This window comes from Somniosus microcephalus, chromosome 9 (genome assembly GCF_052327205.1).
Source record: "Somniosus microcephalus isolate GS21.2 chromosome 9, FLI_Smic_1.0, whole genome shotgun sequence".
Lineage (NCBI taxonomy): Eukaryota > Metazoa > Chordata > Chondrichthyes > Squaliformes > Somniosidae > Somniosus > Somniosus microcephalus.
Genome location: NC_140995.1, coordinates 27,595,337 through 27,621,254, shown reverse-complemented (window position 1 = coordinate 27,621,254; position 25,918 = coordinate 27,595,337). Strand labels below are relative to the sequence as shown.

The 25,918-nt window shown below is 42.6% G+C and overlaps 1 long non-coding RNA gene across 1 annotated transcript; it reads left to right on the top strand.

Annotated features, from left to right (window-relative positions):
- The first annotated feature begins 13,932 nt into the window (after positions 1-13,932).
- LOC147112317 (uncharacterized) lies at positions 13,933-16,011 on the top strand. Its single transcript, XR_015079480.1, has 2 exons — positions 13,933-14,226; positions 15,650-16,011. It is a non-coding gene; the product is annotated as an uncharacterized LOC147112317 (long non-coding RNA).
- Positions 16,012-25,918: the final 9,907 nt, after the last annotated feature.

Genomic DNA, 25,918 nt, shown 5'->3' with positions numbered 1-25,918 from the left:
TCCCTGCCTCTGCACTTGCTTACAATCTTTTACATCTCTTAACTTTTTCCAGTTCTGACAAAACGTCATTGACCTGAAACGTTAACTCTGTTCTCTCTCCACAGATGCTGCCTGACCTGCTGAGTGTTTCCAGCATTTTCTGTTTTTATTTATGTTAAACAGACTGCTCATTCACTACCGCCCAAGACTAATTTCACCATCATGGTCTCCATTGACCGATAACACAAAAAAGATCTTAGTTCAATCTGGGCATGTTATCTCAGCTACGACAACAATAGGGCCTGAGGTTTCAATTCACAGGAGATTTTGGGCTGGATTTTACCAGCCGAGACGAGTTGGGGGCGGGACTGCTGCCTTCCGGGTTCTAGTCCCGCCCCCAGCGACATCTGACGCACAGACCCTATTTTCCCCTGATTGGCCTTGTTAAGCCCGCCCTGTGGGCTTGCTGGCCAATTAAGGGAAAGCCGGTGTCAGATGACATCAGTTGATGACGCTTCATCTGCCAGTTTTTTTAAAGGGACATGAAGCATTTATTTTTGACAGATGATTTGACAGTGTTTGATAGCATTGAGGTTCTGTCAAACACTGACAATCACGGTACAAAGGTGAGCCCTTTCACCCAGACTCTCCAATGACTCTCTCCTTAGGATAAAACAGATGGCAGCTGCAGGTGAGTGTACAGAAGCGATCTGTCACTTCGCCCAATGAGGTGAGGCCAGACAAACACTTCAAAGCTTGTCACCTACAGAAAAATCTAAACATATTAAAAATGACTTTCCCAACATTTCCTTAACTCTGATACTCACCAGTGTCCCATTGCATCCTTCACACCACTTCTGCAGCTGGCATTTATACATAAACATTACAACAGACCCACTGCACGCCTCACTTACCCTGGCGAGGTTTCCCGATGTCGGGAAGCCCGCAGCAGAAGTCTCAAAATGGGAAAAAGCCTCTTAACCGCCTGTTAATTACCTGTTAACAAGCAGTTAAGTGGCTGTAATCCTCTTCCCGCCTCTAGAAGTCAGGACCCTGCGCAAATCGGGGACCCGACTCCCAGGAAGATTGGTTGGAGGCGGGTTGGGAGCGAGTTCGGGACCCGCTCCGATTCTTTTTGATTTCCCCAGCAGTCCCGCCTCCTCAGGGCTGGTAAAATCCAGCCCTCAGTGTCTAACGCATGGCAGATCTGACCCCCAAGCTTCATGTCGTCAATAAAGCCCCTACCAGTGTCTTTCTCAGTGTGTTTAAGTGCAAGGCTGATTTAGATTACAGTTCAGCTTAATCTCTTTACATTCTTTGAGGTGGAGGATTGTCCAAGGCAATTTCCCAGATTGGTGGATTTAGACCAATCAGGAGCCAACATTTTGCATCAGGATATGGGGATTTCAATTTTGTGTGTGTGGAGTTTGATTTTTTTATTTGGAAAGCTTTATAAGTTGTGGATGGGACCTTTTCTACAAAATCATATGCACCCGTTTATTGGCTGTGACATGTGTATCTAGTCCCAGCTCCAAAAGAGTAGACAATCCTGGCCTGAGTAACTTCAAGTGCAGACAGCCAGATGCCAATGATAAGTTCATCTTTGATTTTTGACTGTCTATAATTGAGATTATTCTGGCTGTGGCCTAAGGGTTTTGTTCATTTTCAATTTCACTTACTGAAGCAGCCCTATATTTTACAGTTATTTAATAGCTTACTTCAGAATTTTTGTCACTTCTAAAGATGTTGCCGAAAGAGCACTAAAGTGTCAAGTTTTTACTTTTTAATGACTTCTTTTTATCTTTTAAAACAAATAATTCTGTAACTAGCAGTGTATAACCCATTTTTGATGTCTCCAATTCATCGGTGCAGATGTAGAGCAAATCCTGAGGAAGGACATTTTTACTTGATGTGTCACAACTGATGCCTTTCTTTCTTCATGTATTTTATCCTTGTGAAACTGGCAGGAACATAAGAAATAGGAGCAGGAATAGGCCACTTGACCCCTCGAGCCTGCTCCACCATTCAATAAGATCATGGCTGACCTTGGGCTCAAAGCCATTTCCCAGCCCGCTCCCCATAACCCTTCACTCCCTTATCTTACACAAATCTATCTCCGCCTTAAATGTATTTAATGACCCAGCCTCCACGGCTCTCTGGGGCAGAGAGTTCCACAGATTTACGACCCTTTGAGAGAAGAAATTCCTCCTCATCTCAGTTCTAAAAGGGCGACCCTTTATTCTGAAACTATGCCCCCGAGTTCTAGATTTCCCCACGAGGGGAAACATCCTCTCTGCATCTACCTTGTCGAGCCCCCTCAGTATCTTATGTGTTTCAATAAGATCGCCTCTCATTCTTCTAAGTTCCAATGTGTATAGGCCCAGCCTGCTCAACCTTTCCTCATAATTCAACCCCCTCATCTCTGGAATTAACCTAGTGAATCGTCTCTGAACTGCCTCCAATGCAAGTATATCCCTCCTTAAATAAGGAGACCAAAACTGTATGCAGTACTCAAGGTGTGGTCTCACCAATACCCTGAACAGTTGCAGGACTTCCCTGCTTTTATACTCCAACCCCCTTGCAATAAAGGCCAACATTCCATTTGCCTTTTTGATTACTTGCTGTACCTGCATGTTAACTTTTTGTGTTTCATGCACAAGGACCCCCAGGTCCCTCTGAACTGTAGCATTTTGTAATCTCTCTCCATTTAAATAATTTTCTTGATGATGATTGAAGATGATGATTTGTGGACTGACTTCCTCACTCTCTACCACTTCCACTAGGGAACAATGTGCAAAAAAGATTGAAAGGGAAATGCAGCAGTTTAGATACATCCAGCAAAAGCCTTTCTCCTTTTGGTATGTTTCTGTCACCTAACCATAAAGAGAGTTTTCATTTTGGCCATACTGTACCTAAGCAATTCAAGCCTCCATTTCTTGAAATATTCATTCCCGGGATTTGGGCATCGCTAGCAAGGCCAGCATTTATTGCCCATCCCTAGTTGCCCTTGAGAAGGTGGTGGTGCGTCTTCAACCTTCCGTGGAATCTGACAAAAATAATATACCTGTAGTGGGAAATGACATCCAATGGAAAACAGTGATCAATATTAGTTACAGGAAGGATCATCCTGCAGTTGGCATAGATTTGAAAGAAAGCACAGCATAAACTTAATATTTCTGACTGAATGTCAAGCCAGAAACTGGTACTCAGAAATGTTTCTTATAGGATCAGCAGGAATATGATTAATGCTGGCATTGGGTAAAGAAGCAAAGGCAGTCATATGGGAACACCAGATACCTCCTGTACCCTATATATCATTTAAAGAGACAAGCATTAGTTGTAATTTGCCCTCACTGATTTATGTGGCACATTTATGGAATTTGGAGGGTACTGAATGAAGAAAGTAATTATCTAGTACAAAAAAGCAGCAGTATATATCTCCCGATTATGGTGCAAGTATAAATGTTCAGTGAACTGCAGAAAGAAAACATAATTTTATGAGTTTCTAAAAGCTTACTTCCCATATTCTCATATATGATGAGAGATCTGCTCCAAATGAACAATAACCTGATAAATCATGCTTTTTCCATGGATCTTTTGGGGGATAATTTTTCATAAGTGAATCTCAGCAACCATTTCATTAGATTCCACCTTGGATGAGTTCTATATTTTTTTCCAGAGTTTTTGGCAGAATGGTCTGAAATTGAGACCCAGGTTTAATATGTACAGTTGGAAAAAGGTTGAAGAAAGCTGTAAAATTAAATTGAGGGCAATTCTGTATCTAAGTAGTTACATCTCTCTGTTGAAAGACAAAGCTTTGGGAGTGGTAAAAATACAGAAAAGAGCTTGCTGTGAGGAGAAAAAGGCAGTCATCAGAGAGTGCAGCCAAACCACGGAAGAAAAGTGACTCTTTTAAGAATAAAAGCAAGAAAAGAGAGGAACTCAGAAAAGAGAAACAGAGAGACAAATTTGCTAAATGTAATTTGATAAATAAATTCAAAATGACATTTTTTTAATCCAATTATACATGACCTTGTTGAATTTCCTGATAGTATACATAGAAATTACAGCACAGAAACAGGCCCTTTGTCCTAACCGGTCCATGCCGGTGTTTATGCTCCACATAGGCCTACTTCATCTCACCCTATCAGCACATCCTTCTATTCCTTTCTCCCTTATGTACACCTTGAATCAAAATGTATTAACACTTTGGTGAATTCTCATGACAATAAAGGTACTTTTTTATTGTCTACAAGAACACACTAAAAATTAACTGGGAACATTTGTGAGGAACGTAATTCACAGATGGAGTTGTCTAACCTGCTGGTGTGAGCAAAAAGCACATCTGTATTGCTTGCCCAGTTAAATAGACTGCACAACATTAAATGTACTAGCTTCCCCCAAATCCCAGAGCGTCAGCATATGTCCAAAGACACCTATACTGAGTAACTCAGCGTGTACATGCCTGTGCAATGCAGTGTTGCCTTATGTTTTACACATAGCCGGAATATCTAGTGTACACGGCCAGCAGAAGCTGGTTATGTCAATGCTATATCTACTAGTACATTGTCTACCAAATGAAGGAGTTGGATGCGTTAGTACGTTGATATGTAAATGGTGGCTCTGATGCGCATGAGAATGTATAATTAACCATGGGGGCCCTTGGTTGCAATGGAACAAGTATGATGGTACAGTTTTAGAAAAGTTACAAATATGAGATGCGTGAACTGTGAAAAAAAAACTTTCAAATGGCTGAACAGCATTCTAAATTTAGGCTTTGAATGTAGTGTCAGCTGTGGCTCAGTGGGTAGCACACTCACTTCTGAGTTAGAAGGTTGTGGGTTCAAGTTCCAGGGATGAGGGAATACAGTTTGTGGATAGACTAGAGAAGCTGGGGTCCTTGGAGCAGAGATGGCTAAGAGGAGATTTGATAGAGGTGTTTAAAATCATGAAGGGTTTAGATAGAGTAAAAAAAGAGAAACTGTTTCCAATGGTTGAAAGTTCGATAACCAGAGGGCACAGATTTAAGGTGATTGGCAAAAGAACCAGAGGCGACATGAGGGAAAAAACTGTTATACAACAAGCGGTTAGGAGTTGGAATGCACTGGGTGGTAGATACAGATTCAATAGTAGCCTTCAAAAGGGAATTGGATAAGTACTTGAAGGAGAAAAAATTGCAGGGATATGGGGAAAGAGTGGGGGAGTGGGACGAACTGGATTGCTCTTCGAAAGAGCCGGCGTAGACTCGATGGGCCGAATAGCCTCCTTCTGTGCTGTACTATTCTATTATTCTAAGTCTGACTCCAGGGACTTGAGCACATAAAGCTAGGCTGACACTCCATTGCAGTGCTGAGGGAGTGCTGCACTGTCAGAGGTGCCATCTTTCGGATGAGACATTAAACCAAGGCCCCGTCTGCTCTCTCAGGTGGATGGCACTATTTCGAAGAGCAGCAGAGTTATCCCCGGTGTCCTGGCCAATATTTATCCCTCAATCAACATAACAGAAACAGGTTATCTGGTCATTATTACATTGCTGTTTGTGGGAGCTTGCTGTGTGCAAGTTGGCTGCCACGTTTCCTACATTACAACAGTGACTACACTTCAAAAGTATCTCATTGGCTGTAAAGCGCTTTGAGATGCCTGGTGGTCGTAAAAGGCGCTATATAAATGCAAGTCTTTCTTTCTAGGTATGGTTATTGCCATTAACATCTAGAGATAGGTCTGCATAAGAACTAATGGGCGTAACCCAGCTCTGAATAGGGCAAATGCAAATCTATCAATGGTGACAGCAAAAGGTTGTGGGCCACAACTACCCAGAGAAGAGATCTTTTGGTTACCCTTAGTAGAATTCAAAATTGGGCCCAAGATTTTCACTGCAGAATAACCATATCAGATACTGCTGCATTTCTTTACTCTTCACCACTGTTAATAGTATACATTTTTTTTTAGCACCACATAACTATATTTGTGACCTTGTTTCACAACCTGCGCAGCCTGAAAGAAAGCCAGCACAGGCATGATGGGCCGAATGGCCACCTTCTGTGCTGTAAAAGTTTAGGATTTTATCTGGATGGTCAATATGCATCCTGCTGTGGTCTGCATGATGCCCAAAGCTGGTTACAAAGCCACCATCAAATCACCATCTTGTGTGGCTCTCATGGTGGTGAAGCAGTCAGAGCTATACTGGATTTAATGACTTGATATCAGGATTTTGCATGTAATTATACTGCTATAAATATGGTGCAAAAATCCAGTACAATAAGATCATAAGTAGTGCCCTGTTAGTGCTGCAATATCAAGGTAGCAGGGCATCTAACGGTGTCTGCTATTAGTTAGACTTGCCCCTGCACCCTTCAGTTCAAAATTGTTTTGCCCACTAAGTTGCTGAAAGTGCGAGCTGATAATGGCGCACCGAGGGAAACAGGGCATCTGGAACCTGATTAAACAGGCCAAACAACAGTACATCTCCTTAACCAATCAGATTAAAGGATTGAGTAATAAACAGAGGAAGGACTGAGAAGGGAGGGCGAATTAGAGTGGGTGAATTCAATGTCAAATCAGGTACAGAAAGAGAAATAAAGAGAGGAAAAGAAAGGTTGGATTGAGAGAGAGAAAAAAAAGACAGAAAGGAAAAGTTAAAAAAAATTAGAATTTAAAATTTGACATTTTAAAAATCTCTTTAAAACATTTCACAACCTGAAGGAATGAGACTTCACATTTATAATAGTTAAAAATATTTGGTGCCAGAGAGGTTGATTGGCAGTCATTAACACTTAGCACGTTGTTAAAAAGGTACTTATGTTTCTAATTACTAGCCCTAAATATCTGTGGTGGGTTTAGTTCATATCTACCGCACAAATACAGCAACTGCACAACATTCAATGCAGTTCAATGGTGAGCCAGACAGCGAGATGCTGTTCTGGGGAAGCTAACGATGGAGTGGGCAGCAACTTTCGGATATTCGCATTTACAAATGCCTGAAGTTGCTGTGCCATTTACGCATAAATAGGTGAGCACCATTAGCCTCACCGTTATTTTGACAGAACATTGCTGGGCAAAAGATCTAAATCTGTCTACTCTTTGTTGTACTGTAATTTAAAGAGAAAACATATTTTGGTTCCAGTCAACTGCAATGACAGGTAGGATTGTGTTCTAAACATTTTAATTAAGAGGGTAATGACTGTGCTGCCTGGAGTTTCCCTTTAAGTGTCTATTTGACAAAAAAAATAATTAAGGAGAGAAATGTGAAGCACTGCAAAATGTACTTTCGGATAAATCAACAACTCTGTCAGAGCAAATTAACGATTGAATCAAAAGCTCCAGGTGTTTAAACTGCAGCACTTATCACAACAGAGAATGAGGCATATCTGTCAGAAAAGTAGTACATCTGGGCTTCACATCGAGCCAGTCTCCTATTAATGTATGATGGAACCCTACAGTTCCTCATCTGTTCACAAAGAACATGAAGGAATGTGGCACAGCCTTCTTGCCTAAAGGTCTGATGTTTGCTGGTAATATTTTCATGTGAGAAATAAGGAGAGCTTAGCCAATGGGTATTAAGGAAAACTATAAATATTTAAAATAAGCACAAAATCCAAGTCATTTCCAGTTACATGGAAGATAATCCTAAAGTGCCTTTTGCAACTCAACCAAACTCAAAAGGGCAAAGCAGCTGACTGGTTTAGCCAGTCTGACACATGCAATTTCTAAGGTGCTGTCATTAGCCCAAAATACTTTCTGTCAGATCAAAGTGCTGGATAAAAGTACAAATTACCTCAGCTGAATGAGGTAGTCGTATGGAACTAATCTTTCTATTTGAATGTTCTTAAGTATGACTACTGTTTGAAAGTACTGTTTGAAAATGTGTCTTGGTGCACTAGCAATGATATCTGTCAGATTCCATGTTGTCAGCATGCATGGGATTTCTCTTGTAGCTTAACGATTAGTGTGTAATGGGAGAAAAATGCAAAAAAAGGGAGAAATAAAACCTATTGCCCAAGGTAAATAGCCACACGGAGAATTAAATAACACTGTAGTAAGTAATTAGCTGTAGTGTATAACCTGGAAATAACAGCAACATTAGATATGTACAACCAAGTGTAAAAGGAAGGTGCCGAATACTCCAGAAAAGAAAGACAAATTAAAGGATGACTACAGCGCATCACAGACACTGCACTTTTCAGGAATGGATGATATCAAAGACCTGATAGGAACAGAAACCATTACTTTCTTACAAGAAACTGGAAAAAGCTATTTTTTTCTTTATTGAATTCTGGTCTGGATTTATATTTATTCCCTGCCATATACCAGATACACAAGAAAATCATAATTATTTAGCACACCGTTGTCATGAGCTCCGAGCCATGTTAAAATCCAATGGGGTGCCCAATGGTCCAACCAGAAAGCATTTTAATAAAAGTGGTAAATAGCCACTGATAACATATAAAGCTTTTTTTTTGTGCTGCATTCAAAAGCTATAGAGAGATGGTCCATTGTTAATCAATGTGAATTAATACAAAGAAAGAATTTGAAAATAAAAAGTTATCAAAAAAAAGTGACCAGATGCAACTAAAGCATTGTATTTTTCATTGTTTATTCCCATTTAATGTATAGGAGGAAAACAATTCATCATGCTGGTAGCTATTAAAGAACACAGCACTGCATGATAGTTCTGTTTCTACTATGGGCAATGTTTTTAGAGGTAGATGTGAATAGAAATAATGATCAACTGGAAAAGAATCTCATGTCTGTAAAATGTCACTGTACAGGTATTCCATTGGCTGACTGTAACTTGAATCTTCTGTGCTACCTTTCAGTGAAGTCCTGCACAGGACAACTGAACCCTTAATGACAACAGTCAATGTCATATTGCAGGTACTAATAATGGGTGCGGTTTTATCACAATACAGAATCCTGATAGAATAACTCTTTAAAACACTGTATCTCACTGATGCACCATATTACTTTGCAGTCAGTGTCAAGTGCACACTGTTATTATACTTTGATATTTTTAAAATTAACAGTTGTCAGGTATAAGGTCCAGCTCCTACTATATGCAAAATTGCAGCATTGGTAACAATAGGTCAGAAATTATTTTTGGTGATATTGGCAGATGAATGTTTAATGTTCATATGGCATTCCAATGTCTGCTGCTGCAAAGGAGCTATTAACCCATTTAAAATACCACTGGAAGGTCACACAAACATTTTAAGTGTTTGTCCATCAATATTCCCGACAATAATTTCTGACCTTGTATTTCAGAATATTAACCATCATCCAGGTAAAATGTATAACCTAATCTGATATTCATAGTTTCCGTAAATACAAAACGAAACAGTCTAATTATTGTAGGTTTTATATTGATATAAAGCACAATGCTACACTCCAAACATAGCTTTGGAACACCATAGTGTTGGTTACACATTCGCTACGTCATCTTATTTGTTTGTCACAATGCAGTGTATCGGAATAGCACCAGTGAATCTACTGTGCTTCCCAACAGTAAAAATAACAGCAACAAACAGATACAGAAAAAAATAAGGCCGACCTCTGAAATATCACTGTCCCCTTCCAGTTGTAATGAGAAACATTCCATAAAGCAGATTCTTAACGTGTGTTAAGAGGATGTAACAAAAAGATCAGACTCAGATAACTTTATAAACTACTCAAACATTACTGTCCTGATTTATGACAGAATCTGATCATCTCTCAACATTCTTGCTTTACTACCTACCTCACTTTAAGTAGAACTCCCACATCTCCTCATTGTGAGAACTGCCTTCAATAAGCTTGATTACTTCATCCAAACACTTGCATAGTAGTATTACAACAACAACTTGTATTTATATAGCACCTTTCACATAGTAAAACGTCCCAAGGCGTTTCACAGGAGTATTATAAGACAAAAAATTTGACACCAAGCCACATAAGGAGAAATTAGGGCAGGTAAACAAAAGCTTGGTCAAAGAGGTAGGTTTTAAGGAGCGTCTTAAAGGAGAAAAGAGAGGTAGCGAGGCTTAGGGAGGGAATTCCAGAGTTTAGGGCCTTGGCAACAGAAGGCACGGCCACCAATGGTTGTGCGATTATAATCAGGATGCTTAAGAGGGCAGAATCTCGGGTGGGGGGAGGGACGTTGTGTGGCTGGAGGAGATCAGAGATAGGGAGGGGCAAGGCCATGGAGGGATTTGAAAACAAGGTTGAGAATTTTGAAATTGAGGCGCTGCTTAACTGGGAGCCAATGTAGGTCAGTGAGCACAAGGGTGATGGGTGAACGGGACTTGGTGTGAGTTAGGACAGGGACAGCCGAGTTTTGGCTCACCTCAAGTTTACGTAGGGTAGAATGTGTGAGGCCAGCCAGGAGTGCATTGGAATAGTCAAGTCTAGAGGTAACAAAGGCATGGATGAGGGTTACAGCAGTACATGAGCTGAGGCAAGGGTGGAGACGGGCGACTTTACGGAGGTGGAAATATGCGGTCTTTGTTATGCTGTGGATATGTGGTCGGGAGCTAATTTCAGGGTCAAATATGACACCAAGATTGCGAACAGTGTGGTTCAGCCTCAGACAGATGGTAGGGAGAGGGATGGAGTCAGTGACTAGGGAACGGAGTTTGTGGCGGGGACCGAAAACAATGGCTTCGGTCTTCTCAGTATTTAATTGGAGATAATTTTTGGTCATCCAGAACTGGATGTCGGACAATCAGTCTGACAATTTAGAGACCATGGAGAGGTCGAGAGAAGTGGTGGTGAGGTAGAGCTGAGTGTCGTCAGCGTACATTAGTGACTATCTTATATTTATGGCCCCTAGTTCTGATCTCGTCGGCAAGTGGAAACATCTTCTCTAAGTCTACCCTATCAAACCCTTTCATAATCTTGAAGACCTCTATCATGTCACCCCACAGTCTTCCCTTTTCTAGAGAAAGGTGCCCCAGCCTGTTCATTCTTTCCTTATAAGTATAACCTCTCAGTTCTGGTATCATCCTAGTAAATCTTTTTTTCACCTTCTCCAGTGCCTCTACATCCTTTTTATACTATTGAGACCAGAACTGTTCACAGTACTCCAAGTGTGGTCAACAAGTTTAACATAACTTCTCTGCCTTTCAATTCTATCCCTCTAGAAATGAACTCCAGTGCTTTGCATTTTTTATAAGAAAATAAAAACATAAGAAATAGGAGCAGAAGTAGGCCATACAGCCCCTCGAGCCTGCTCCGCCATTCAATAAGATCATGGCTGATTCTCAACTCCACTTTCCTGCCCAATCCTCATATTCCTTGATTCCCCAGAGTCCAAAAGTCATATCTCAGCCTTGAATATATTCAATGACTCAACAGCCACAGCTCTCTGGGGTAGAGAGTTCCCAAGATTCACAACCCTCTGTGTGAAGAAATTCCTCCTCATCTCAGTCTTAAATGGCCGACTCCTTATCCTTATTTTCAACACAATGAGGACACAGGAAGGAGAACAGACTGTAGTATAGTATACCTTCACCTCCAGGGACAAGAGAAGGAGGATAGTTCTATGTAACTCAGCACTAACCATAATAAACTCCAAAGAATATAGGCCCATTCTACTCAATCTCTCATAACAGGATGGCCTTATTAACCTGTGACACTACTTTTAGTGATTTGTGTCTTCAGCAATTCTTAACTCTCCATAAAGCCCAATCTACCCAAGGTATGAACACTGCTTCCATGTATGAGAAGACTCTTCCCAAACCACTCTCCCACTCCTGCACAAACTACAAGAGAAAGTCTGTAGTCTGATAAGTTATTCCTTTCTCCTCTTTAGCTCCATCAGGTACAAACCTTTTAGATCTTATTCTTCAGTAATATTATGGTTAGTGCTGAGTTACATAGAACTTTCCTCCTTCCTTCTCTTGTCCCTGGAGGTGAAGGTATACTATACTACAGTCTGTTCTCCTTCCTGTGTCCTCATTGTGTTGAAATTAATTCTCATCACACTGTCTCATATTCTAACTTTCTATCTTTCCCAGAACCTCAAAAATGTCAAACTCCTTACTTGCCTCAAACTTCCCTTCCTCCTATTATATTCAGACCTCTAAAATCAACACATTTCTTCTTTTACTTCATGTTTCTCTCGAGCTTTTCAACCTTTGTGTTGTCCTGTACAAGAGTTTTTTTTCAATAAAAAAAGCAACTCAGTCCACTAGCTCTAGAAAGATCTCAGGCAGCTTGGAATACTACCATGTCAATCAGAAATTACGTACATGAATTTAACTGTTTTATTTTATAACTACTCCCCATACCTTTGAGAATGCATATCCTTGCCTTAAGATTAGGGAAGTGTTCAGTAATGTGCCTGAGAAATGAACAACAAACCGTATCCAACAACTGGTTTGAGCTACTGGACTCAACTTGTGCCCCCATAAGACCTCATTCCCTTCCTTAAAAAGAGCATCACATTGGACCTCATTTTAAGTTTAAAATAGCATGAGAATTTATTTTACAAAAGATGACATATAATATAGCTATATATTTAGAGTAATGTAGCGATTCGTGTGCGTCGCCACTAAATAATCGAGTTTGACTTCGATGAACTATAAATAAGTTGTTTATTTACAGGAACAGGTTAAATACAACAGGTAAGATGGCTGACTGTAGGAGCACCGTGGTGTAGGTCTTTCCCCAGCGGGGACACCACGAGGACTAACTAGAAGTTTCTGAACTCAACTGCTAGCAGGTTCCGAACTCAACTGCCAGCAGGTTCCGAGCTCTACTGCCAGAAGGTTCCAAGCTCTGACGTCATGACGTCATCACGCAGAGTACAGGAATGAAGCCTGAGTGCAGTAACAGATACATTTAAAGGTAAGTTAAAGGGAATTATGTATCTCAATGGAAGGGACAACCGGTGGTACCGCCACAGTAACATCATTCTGCTTCATTTCTCAAATGGGTAAAATAAAAAAGATGGTACACCTTTGTTACCCAGATAGGCTCAAAGAGCTGGGTCTGTATACTTTAGAAAAGGGATACCCATGGGTGATTTGAGGTTTATAATAATGGACTAGATTGAGTTCACATGGACCAATTATTTCAACTGGATAGGCTAGGAAGAACTGGGGTCATGCTTACAAGTTACCTAATGGTAGAACTAGGTTGGAGGCTAGGTGGTTCTTCTTTACCCAGAGAATGCTGGAGCCGTGGAATAGGTTGCCGACTCGTGCGAGGAATGCTGATTTGCTGTATTCCTTCAAGAGACAGTTGGAGTGTCTAGCCGGAATGGACATCACCTCATACAAGAGGTAGGTATGTTGTAATATAAATTAAGGCCTATGTGATCTCCTAGTTTTTGTCCTAACTCCCCTCGCGCCTTTACAAACTCATCTTGTCCATGAGACCCACCTCCTGCTCCCTCGACCCTATTTTCACCAAACTGCTGACCACCCAACTTCCCTTCCTGGCCTCCATGTTAGTTAATATTGTTAACACTTATGTCTCCTCAGGTACTATCCCCCTCTCCTTCAAATCTGCCATCATCACCCCTCTCCTCAAAAAACAGCCCTTGACCCCTCTGTCCTTGCAAACTACAACCGCATCTCCAACCTCCCTTTCCTCTCCAAAGTCCTTGAACATGCTGTCATCTCCCAAATCCATGCCCATCCTTCCTGGAACTCCATGTTTGATTCCCTCAAATCAGGTTTCCGTCCCTGACACAGTACCAAAACAGTTCATATCAAAGTCACAAATGACATCCTATGTGACTGTGACTGTGGTAAACTATCCCTCCTCATTCTTTTAGACCTGTCTGCAGCCTTTGAGATGGTTGACTACTCCTCCAATTCTGGCCTCTTGCGCATCCCCGATTTTAATCGCTTCACCATTGGTGGCCGTGCCTTCAGCTGTCTAGGCCCTAAGCTCTAGAATTCCCTCCCTAAACCTCTCCGCCTCTCTACCCCTCTCTCCTCCTTTAAGACGCTTCCTAAAACTCTTTGACCAAGCTATTGGTCACCTGTCCTATTGGCCCAGTAATTCGGGTCCCAACGCGTGAGTACGGACGGGGTACTCACGCGTGGGCCCGTTGGAAGTGCCGGATTTCAGCATGCACAGCGCATGCGCGGAAAACCGGCATTTCCTCTCCTCTAAACCAAGGGGTTAAGAGGCGGTTCGCGTGTGACGTTTCAAGCAGCGCGTACGCGTTGAACTTTGTTTTTTTTGACAGGTTTGTCCGTGCGTGAAGACCTCCACTTTTTACGAATGAAAAAAGCAGACGTAAGGACTTAGTTTTAAAAGGTAAGTGGTCTAAATAATTAAAGGTAGAAATTTTTTTCCACAGGTTTATTATTTTTAAAGAATTTACAGTAAGGTAAGTGTATTTTTGGGCCTGATTTCTTGAAAAAAATTTTTTTGCAGAAATTTGACTAATTGTTTAAAATAGTTTTTTACAGTTATTAATAGTTCATTTAATTAGTGGGATTTTTTTTAACTTTTATTTGAAGTTTAAGTACTGTTTTGGGCGCCCGGAGTTTTCATGAGTTTGACAGGTCTTATGTCTAACTCATGAATGGACTTTTGCAAACTCCCATTGGTTGCCCAGTGCTCACGTGATCCTAGCCGGCTCATCGCACTAAGTACGCCGCTGGATCACACACGCACAGCACGCCAGGAGCTGAACTGGGCCACAGACCGGAAATCCACGCAGGCCCAGTCTTCAAATGTCAGCGCGATGTGTAAGTGTAGGTCGGGGGCTTGCACCCGCGGGAAGCCCCCGACCCGAATTTCTGGGCATTATCTCCTTATGTGACATGGTGTTAAATTTTGTTTGATAACACTCCTGTGAAGCATCTTGGAACATTTTGGGCTGGATTTTGCCAATGGGGAGCTTTTGGAGGCGGGACTCCCACTTGTCGGGTTTTAGTCCCGCCTCCATCAACTTCTGGCCAACCCACGCTATTTTCCCTTGACTGACCTTGTTAAGCACGCCCAGCAGGATTAGCAGGCCAATTAGGGGAAAGCCGGTTATAGAGAACGTCAACATATGACGTTTCATCTGCCAAACATTTTTGATAGATGTATTGTCATCAACTGACAGCTCTGTGAAGCTGTCAAACACTGACATTCTCTGTAGTTTGATGAGTTCTTGAATTCAAGACTCATCAAACCTCTTTCTTTAGCAGAAAGTAGATGGTTGCTGCATTGGAGAATGCAGCGGCCATCTGTTATCTCTGTCGCGGAGGTGCGAGACTCTCCGCATACCCAACTCTTGAAGCCTGCAGGAAGAAACAAAGGTAAGTAAACTTTTTCTAACACTTTCCACTTACCTCACGTGCTCACCTCTCCACACTTGTACCCATCACTTACCTTCACAGCACACTTTTGCCACCCGCAGACCCACTGCTCGCCTCAGTGACCCTGGCGGGGTTCCCAGCCTTTGGAAAGCCCGCACTTGTGTGGGTAAAATGGGGATAATCCTCTTATCTGCCTGATAACTACCCGTTAACAGGCAGATAAGTGGCACTAATCTCCTTCCCGCCTCCAAGGAGATGGGACCTGGCGCGGGTCGGCTACCGCCTCCTGGCAAGATAGCACGGAGGCGGGTTGGGGCGGGTGCCATTTTCCTGGCAGTCCCGCCTCCCCAGGGCTGGCAAGATCACGCCCTTTAATATGGTAAAGGTGCTATATAAATGCAAGTTGTTGTTGTTTTTGTTTTATAAAGGGCCGATGAGCCACAGCCACCCCGCCAGATTGCAGCCCATGAGATGAAGGTGAAAATCTACCCCAATCTTTCCTTCAGGGCAAGTTTTGTTCAGTCGAGTCTCAACTTCTGGAATTCTGACCTTCAGCCAATTACAAAGGAGCACAGCGCAGCCAGTGAGGAGAGAGGCATGTGGCCTCGACCAAATCACCTTCCTGACAGAGGAAGCAAGAGCAGCAGAATGATACAATGGCAGCGGGTGTGAAGAGGACATACATGAATGACAAGGACAGAGAACAATCTCTTGCCAAAGCTGCAGTCAGTGGCTGCTCCGCTCCCTCAGAAGGTTAACTAAATTAGGAATAAAGTGTATGATCCAAACAGCCTTTGCTCATTATATGTTTTATCATGTCCTTGTTGAAATGTTTCTGCTAATAATTTCATTCAGGACAGCCCCACCAACACCCAAATAAATACAGAATGTGAATAGCCAAAAAAACTACCATGAATTCAAAACAAAACACCACTACATATATATCTTTACAGGGTTGTAATTCAATTAAGTATATCAGAATTACTGAGCTATTCAAGAGAATCTTTGAGCTATTAAACATTAATGGCAGACACATCAGGAATGGCAGTAAGATGTGCCCTTTAGCAACCTCAGTTCTCTCTGCAGTGTTTGTGTCTGCATTAAAGTTCTTATGTAATGACACAATTTTATCACAATTCTCCTCAAGAGACATTTGCTTCTTCAAAGATAGCAAAATGCTGCCAACTCTTCTGCCTGGCATAAAATTAATTAACGGAAACCTGACAACATTTGTAAATGAAAAATATACGCTACGCACACAATCAAACGCACGCTGAGTTATTCTGGCCTCTTCCATGTCCAGGCACTAGGGAGCTATGCAGACGGGACATACCAGCCAGCATCAGGCGAGTATCAACATCCCCTGCTGCTGCGAGATACATAGATATCACAAAAGAAGTACGCTTAAAATAGCCAGTCTATTGTCAAGTCAGAAATCCCCATAAGGATTGCAATAGTTATTATTTGACAAATAACTGGAGTGGACATTGACCTATCACTCAGTCAGGGTTCAAATTTCCAAAAACAGTTTACACAATGGCACATAATGAAACACATAAGTGACAAGATTCCTGTTGTTTGCTATTTACAGCAAAACGTCAAATGAATGCATAACAAACACATTTACAATTTGTTATCCGTAGCAAACAGCAACAAAAGGTCATCATATCTCTGCTAGTTCAGCAGGTTAAACACCAGAGTTTACATTATGCATAGTCGAGAAGATAATACTGCAATGGTTTTTATTTTATCGATGAGATTAATTAAAGCAAGACGCAGATTCACTCTCAGCAACCTGTCAGCCTTTCCCTAAAAGTTACTTAAATCGTGTTTAAATGAGGAAAAGAAAATGGTGCTGTATAAAATAGCCGCACAAACTGCAATGAGCAACAGTGGTAAAATTGAAGTTAACAAGTGACCAACAAGTGCAACAATTTGACTTGATTTATTTTGTCATTTAGAGCGATATGGAACCATACGAAGGTCACCCTCACTGAGGCGAGGAAAATGATGGTCTTAACATTAGTGTGATCTTATCATGGACGAACCATGTTAAGGATCACAAAACTCAGGACATTTCCAAAAGCTGAGGTCAGCTTTTGTCAGAGCTGCTGTCACGCTGCAGCACGAGTTAAAAACATTCAGACCACTGGAGCTATTTGCACGCGGGTCTCGCTGCGCTGTCAACGACTGCACACTGCTCAAGCACAGATTCCCGCCTCGGAGGAATTGCATTGCAAGTGGTGTCTGAACTGTGGGCCGCTCTGCTGCCACGTATTCCCAACAATCAATTTGGCAAACTCGTGTGCCAGTAATGTTAGAGGAATTAATGTCAGGAGTGACACAGCTGCTCACGGCAATTAGTTAAGCAAGGAAAACAGCCACAGATGTCTGCCTCAGTGGCTGGCATGTTGCTAACTTAGGATGAACCTGTAACTTGGCTTGATAAATGTTGCCGATTAAAAATAGAAACCATGGTGGTACTATCTTCTCAACTATATATAATGTAAACCGCGCTGTTTGAACCCGGTGAAGTGACAGTACTGCCCTCAGAGACATGTGTACTAAATGGCCTTTGGTTGCTGCTGCTGTATTACACAGCAGGACAACAAAACAGTTTTCGATGCAAGCGGCAACAAGGTGACCCAGCAGGTTGCTGCAGTCCAGCCGATTAGGTGTGAGAGTCACCCCTGCTGCTCAGGCCATTCTTCAGAAGCAGAAAGCAGGGGGGAGTGAGTGACCTCCCGACACAAGTGGAGAGAGAGAGAGAGAGAGAGAGCAGGCACCAGTAATGAAAGCTGTCATCAACCCCTGCACCAGGCCGAGCAGCTGAGCTGCAACTTCTTTTAAAGGGAGGTTGTCATTTGGAGATTTCTGATCTACAAGCCAAGAATTCCTGCTTGTGAAAAAATGTGTATCTGAGATGCCAATAGATATGGACGCTGTGATCTTTAGAATGCCGCTGTGTTTAAAAGGTTTCAGGCGTCTTTTTGAAATGTTTTATATGTAGTTTTTTTTAAACTCTTGTTTTTCCTCTCTTTCTGCTAAAAGCACCCAGTCATTCTGCAGTCCCAGCTGCCCTCCAGTACGTCACCCAAGTCACCATGCGTCATGTGTGAACCTAAACAGTGAGTGTCATCAAGCAATTCAACTGTAATGGGCATCACAACAGGCTTCAATCCTGTCATCAACATAGCATATCATGACATGAGACCAATTGTAACAAATGGCCTCGCCCCTCCCTACTTCTGTGACCTCCTCCTGCCCTACAACCCTCCAAGAACTCTACGTTGCTCCAATTCTGGCGTTTTGTGCATCCTCGGTTTCCTTTGGCCCTCCATTGGCAGCCATACCTTCAGCCGTCTAGCCACTAAGCTCTGGCATTCCCTCCCTAAACCTCTGCACTTCCCACCTCTCCCCCCTCCTTTAAGACGCTCCTTAAAACCGACCTCTTTGACGAAGCTTTTGGTCACCTGCCCTAATTTATCCTTATGTGGCCTGGTGTCAAATTTTGTCTGATTACACTACGTTAAAGGCGCTATATAAATGCAAGTTGCTGTTGTTGTTGGTGCCATCATGGCTGGGATCAGCAAACTCAGCACACAGTGAAATTGAAATAGGATTTCCCTAGTCAGTGAAGCTCAGTTACGTATTGAGCTGCCCATCTCTTCATAAGCCATCAGGGAAGTTCAAAGTTTGCACTTTTGAAAAGACAATCTCAAATTCCTTTATATTGATGTCTCCTTTAAATTCCCTAAGGATGCAGTGCTGGAAAAAAAAATCAAGTCATACAGTTGGATGTTGATGCTATATTAATTTTACAATACAAATTTATAAAAGGTGAGCAATAAAAATTGTATTAGCTTTATACAGAATATACCATTAGAGCTGGTCATTAAGCAGTGCACTGAGGCAGCTTGATTGATTTCCTCTTCTCTCCATCTGGGGCAACATTCAGGGTTCTGTTAGCATAAATGGGCAGTGAAACAATTCTCTTTAACCTAACTTATTCTTACTGAGGATCTCAACATTGTGGAATTGTGGAGCTCGTAGCCTCCCTCACTTGCATTCCTCCGTGTCTTTTAAAAGCCAAACTCATTCACTATTTTTGCTTTTTCGTCTCTTCTACTTTTTCGACCCAGGTGATATCCTGCGCTGGGCCCTTCACTTAGGTTTTCCAGTGAAAGTAATTTCTATCTCTACAAATTACACGTTTGTTCAGCTGCACTGGGATACAATCCATCATTTCCCATGTCATTTGCAATCTATTACTGTCAATAGGCCACAGAACTGAGCACATTCATATTTTCCCAACAGTATTAAACCAACTACTGTACATCCACATGTTTGACTAGCTATGTTCTGGAGGTGTCTCTTTAAAAAAAAAAAACTGAAATTGCAAGAAATGCTCAACTCTTAAGATTTTCAACTTTGGACATTTTCATTGAACTAAAATAAAAATTGCACTGTGATCATGTTAAATCTGATTTGATTTTCTCTGCATATAGGTTCGATTCTGTGAGCATTTGTGGTATTTTTACAGTTCTTAATAGGTGATATTTTACACTAATCAAGCTAAATAGTACTAGTGGACCCCCCTCAGCATTGTCACAGTAAGTCAGATGACATGCTGTTCTTTAGAGACAAGAGTGTTATGTCACGTTATGCACAATGTATAATTCTGCGGCAAAGATGGAGCTGTGTCCCTTTAAACCCAGAAAGTCTCCTTGTTAAGTGAGTAAATTGTTCTTTGGCGAGGGAACCTTGCAGATTATCAAACGCTTGTAAATTTCAGGTTCCAAGTCAATGACTGGCTTTCCCATTTAAAAAAAATTGTTTTCCATCTGTGAGAAAATTAGATGTACAGTGTATGACAGATGCAAACTAGACACAGGACTTTTTTGCTTTACATATATGAATTGGCCTGACAGGGCATACACAACTGATTTGATTTCAAACTCTAATCCATACAATAGGATAATTTAACGGTTGATGGTACATTCCATTATGCTTAAAGTTATGCTTTCACTCAATAGAAAACCTTCCCAAGTCAATCAAGTCTGTGACATTCCTGAGCTATGGGTCTTTCATATTCACACTATCGCTGAACCATCATATATTTTCAAGAATGCTGCATAAAAAAAACGATTACATTCGCTGCAATAATGGCGGAACATACTGGAGAGAGGGCTACATTATTTCCTTTTAAGTTCAAACTGCTGCTTTATAGCGGGGTATTCAGGCAAACTACATTGCAGAAAAGCCATGAATATCCCTGTGCAGAATTGTAACTAAAAGTCAGCCATGTCAGAGTCAGGGGTAATTCTGAACAGTGCCAGATGGTGCTTCAATGTTTTTTTTTGCAATTTGTTTAAAATTAGTTTTGAATGAACTTGAATTTTCTCAGGACTGATGAATTGCTAATTCGGTGCACTTGTGTTTGCAAGGTGCTTCAGCAGATGACAGTGTGCCTTTAAAAACAAAAACAGCAAATAAACCCAAATGTATTTGTGTTCATGTAGGCGAGGGGAATGCCACCTGCTGTTTAATGAGTACAAATGTATATGGTACAGACAACACAAGGTGAGGATTCTCTTTGTAACAAATTTTTTAAAATGTGTTATATTTGTTATATAATTCACGCTCTCAATAGAAACTCCTAATTTCTTCTTACAATCATCGGATCATACAGCACAGAAGGAGGCCATTTGGCCATTGTGCCTGTGCCGGCTCTTTGAAAGAGCTATCTAATGAATCCCACTCTCCTGCCCTTTCCCCGTAGCCCTACAAATTCTTCCCCTTCAAGTATGTATCCAATTCCCTTTTGAAAGTTAGTATTCCTTTGCTCTTGCAAGGTTCTGGGCTCCTGCTTTGCATAATTTATTCATTGTCAAATAATGAAACTCAGAACTGCATTTCTCTGTAGTTCTTCTCCACCCTTTGAACCCATTTCCAATTTGATCAACATGCCAGGGAGAAGATCAAGTTCCTTTTGCTCTGATGTGGTTCATGTTCTTCACAAACAGCCTGTTGTGATGTTACTTGGAACACTGCCATCTGGTAAATTCTTTTCCTCACTTCTATCCCTCACACCACTACTTTTAAGTTACTTTACTTATGTGACACGGCCCCGTTAATACCAGTGGAGCCGCTGCAGGAGATAGACCGCTCCTCCCTTACTAAAATTCATTCTCGGGATATAGGTGTCGCCAGCAAAGTCAACATTTATTGCCCATCCCCAGTTGCCCTTCAGGAGGTGATGGCGGTGGACCGCTGCAGTCCGTGTGGCGAAGGTGCTCCAACAGTGCTGTTAGGTAGTGAGTTCCAGGATTTTGCCCCAATGATGATGACGGAATGGCAACATATGTCCAAGTTGGGATGGTGTGTGACTTGGAGGTGATGGTGTTCCTATGCACCTGCTGCCTTTGTCTTTCTAGGTGGTGGAGGTTGTGGGTTTGGGAGGTGCTGTCAAAGAAACTTTGGTGAGTTGCTGCAGTGTATCCTATAGATATTACATACTGCAACCACGGTGTGTTGGTGATGGAGGGAGGGGCTGCTTAGTCTTATGGATGGGATGCCAATCAAGTGAATGCTTTGCCCTTGATGGTGTCGATCTTATTGAGTGTTGCTGCAGATGTACCCATCCAGCTAAGTGGAGAGTATTCCATCACACTCCTGACTTGTGCCTTGTAGGTGGCGGAAAAGCTTTGGAGAGTCAGGAGGTGGGCCATGCACCGTGGAACACCCAGCCTTAGAACTGCTCTATTTATCTGACTGGTCCTGTTGAGTTTCTGGTCAGTGGTGCCCCAAGATGTTCATGGTGGAGGATTCGATGATGGAAATGCCATTCAATGTCAAGGAGAGGTATAAAGGCTCTCTCTTGTTGGAGATGGTCATTCCTGACACTTGGCGAACATGGCCTGCTTCATTATCTAAGTATTTGTGAATGGAGCTAAACACTGTGCATTCATCAACCAGCAACCCCGCTTCTGACCTTATAATGGAGAGAGTCTTGATGAAGTAGTTGAAGATGGTTGCGTGTGGGACACTGCCCTGACGAACTCCTGAAGAGATGTCCTGGGGCTGAGATGATTGGCCTGAAAACCACCTTCCTTTGTGCTAGGTATGACTCCAGCCACTGGTGGAAAGTTTTGCCTCTGATCCCCATTGACTACAGTTTGACTAGGAATCCTTGATGCCATACTCGGTCAAATGCTGCCTTGATGTCAAGGGCTGTCACTCTTCCCTCACCTCTGGAATTCAGCTCTTTTGTCCATGTTTGGACCAAGACTGTAATGAGGTCTGGAGCTGAGTGGTTCTGGCAGAACCGAAACTGAGCAAAGTGATTCCCTTTGCGGATTGTGAGGAAGGCTGCGGTTTACCTTTTCATATTGTGATTGTGGGAATACCAGGGCTTGGGATTCCCCAAAGATCGGAGGGATGCCAATGACTGGTGAGGCCCAAGGACTCCTTGCGGGGCTGGGGGCAGCACTCCTGGTCCTCCTGGCTCATGAGGAGTTCAAAGAGAGGGAAAGTTTTAAAACTTACCTGGGCCTCTTCTGGCCAGCTGGCTCCTCCGTCAATGTTTCTGCCGGGCAGCAGATAGCGTGGGACTTCCCCCGCATGTACTTAAAACTACGTTGTGGCGCTGATTACATCATCAGACCGCGACTTTTGAATTGTAAGTAGGTCCCCGCCTTCTTTTAGCGGGAATCTCATCCAGGGCCTCAATTGTCGCCGTAAATATTATGGCAGCTGATAACATGGCGGGTTGGAGATGGGATCTCGATTTTTTAAGTTTTAAACCCTCACCTGACCCTTTCTTGCCTGTCGGGGGTGCGGGGGGGGGGGGTGCGAGGGGAAAGTTCAAGGTTAAAATTGAGGCCTATGTCAACACTGAGAAGCATGGAAATTCAAATCCACACTGAATTTATCTTGCCCAAAACTCCAGGCTGACCACAGATATTTGATCCAGCGTGTATAGTAAACCCTCCCTCCACTGCAATCTTTTGCCAATCGCAGTATATCTAGTGCATTCTGTATTATTTGCTTAAATAATGTCGGTCAGCAATAGATGACTCTGAAAGAAATAATTATTTTTTAAGTTTGAGCTGCATAGCTGAATTCCCCTCCAGTGTGTGCTGGCTTTTTACGGCTTTCAAGGTTTGTGCTACAAGTTTATCATAAATTGCTCAATCCTTCTCCTTCTTGAACAACTCCAATCAGTCCCTGTGAGTGTGGGAAACATTATGCAGCAGCACATTTGGCAGAACTTGTCACAGAGACTGAAGAACAATCTCTGAGAAATGCAAGAAGTATCAATCTCCCACCAATTTGCTTTAGCAAGCACTGATGAGGACACAATGGATTTAAGTCACTGACTGCTCGTGTGGCTGTCCGTCTGCTGGTATGTATTTGTGCAAAGATTCACCCTCTCACATTCCTCCTGCTCACTTGGAGAAGCAGTCAAGATCACTGGTACAGCTCAAATAGCAATCTATGATGTGATCCTGTCCACTGTAAGTGGTCCCTAAGTTGTCAGACTGCTTGTCCGACATCCAGTTCTGGATGAGCAGAAATTTTCTCCAATTAAATATTGGGAAGACCGAAGCCATTGTTTCAGGTCCTGCCACAAACTCCGTTCCCTAGCCACTGACTCCATCCCTCGCCCTAACATCTGTCTGAGGCTGAACCACACTGTTCGCAACCTTGGTGTCATATTTGACCCTGAAATGAGCTTCCGACCACATATCCGCAGCATAACTTAGAACGCCTATTTCCACCTCCATAACATCGCCCATCTCCGCACTTGCCTCAGCTCATCCGCTGCTGAAACCCACATCCATGCCTTTGTTTCGTCTCGGCTTGACTATTCCAACGCACTCCTGGCTGGCCTCCCACATTCTACCCTATGTAAACTTGAGGTCAACCAAAACTCGGCTGCCCATGTCCTAACTCGCACCAAGTCCCGTTCGCCCATCACCCCTGTGCTCGCTGACCTACATTGGCTCCCGGTTAAGCAGCGCCTTGATTTCAAAATTCTCATCCTTGTTTTCAAATCCCTCCATGGCCTCGCCCCTCCCTATCTCTATAATCTCCTTCAGCCCCACAACCCCCCGAGATATCTGCGCTCCTCTAATTCTGCCCTCTTGAGCATCCCTGATTATAATCGCTCAACCATTGGTGGCCGTGCCTTCTGTTGCCTAGGCCCTAAGCTCTGGAATTCCCTGCCTAAACCTCTCCGCTTCTCTACCTCTCTTTCCTCCTTTTAGACGCTCCTTAAAACCTACCTCTTTGACCAAGCTTTTGGTCACCTGCCCTAATTCATCCTTATGTGGCTCGGTGTCAAATTTTTGGTCTTAAAGTGCAACGCATTGGGACACTTTACTATGTTAAAGGTGCTATATAAATACAAGTTGTTGTTTTTGTGCCCCTGGAATTGGCTACGATCATTATAAGAAAGAGAGAACAGGCCAGCCACTGTAAAATAAGTCTGATCCATCAAATTCCAAAGAGTGTTTAACTCAAACTATAGTCCCGATTTTTCTAGAAATTTTCAGCCTAAGTATGGCGTTAGAGTGCAGTGCATTGTGTTTTGCCAAGGAAGTTTGTGCGTAACCGATTTACATCAGCGTTATGCTGAAACAACGTTACGTGTGAATTTCCGGAATTGCCGGAACCCTGTGCCGCTCATTTCCATAGCCCTGCCTCCGCGCTGCCCGCCGTCGCCTGATATCGGCGTAACTGAGATCTCTGGAGTTTGATGGCAATCATCCTTGCAATATTTAAAAATATTTTTCTTACTGAGATCCGCACAATACGTCACCAAAGGGTACCCGCAAATTGTTTGCAACCACCCCCCCAACGCAGTCAGAAGGATTAAGCAGCTGGAGCGGCCTTCCCACTGGGCCGAGCCCTGTTCTGCGCAATAATGGGAGGGGCGCAAAGAGGCTGTGAGAGTGAGGCGCCGTGGCAGACGGCAGCTGCCCACTATATTTCTACCTACTGATGAGCCTGCATTTGTGCTTGTTTTGATTCTTGACTCCCTTTGTGCTGCGCCGCAGAAGATCAACTAAGTCATGTAATATAGCTTCAGCTTCAGAAGGATGCCACAGTGCTGTTGAGCAGGAGGAAGCAGCGCTCTGTGGATGAATGTTGATGCACCTTCCAAATCATTGCAAAGAAGGTTTTAGGCTTAGTGGCTGAGCTGCAGAGTTCAGGAAGGTCCCTGGTTCAATCTCCAATCTGCGCTGTGTTAGCTGAACTTAAATAGGATGATCGTATGAGATGATTAAACTCACCTCCGTGCCCTCGACTGCTCTCCAGCAGCCCCCTTTCTGGTAGTCTGCAAATGCTGATGACAGTTGAGGACAGAATTGGATCCCGCTGTGTTTGAAGAGCCTGCCAACAGTTATTCTCAAGGCTCATGTGAGGAGTGGAGGACAGAATCTCAGGAGCAAATAAAAGAAAACAATTGGAAAAATATTGAAAAATCTGAGAGGATATGTTGGACTTCCTGAGATCTTTTTACTCTTAAGTTTAGAAAAGTCAGCGGAACACTAGTTGCAGTTATAATGTAGCTGGTGTGCAGAATTAATGGTGCGACATCGCTTGCTGCTGACAGTAAAGTCCGTATTTGTCTGAAACCAGCAATGTTATATTGCACATATAATTGCACTGTAGCGTGAAAATTGGTG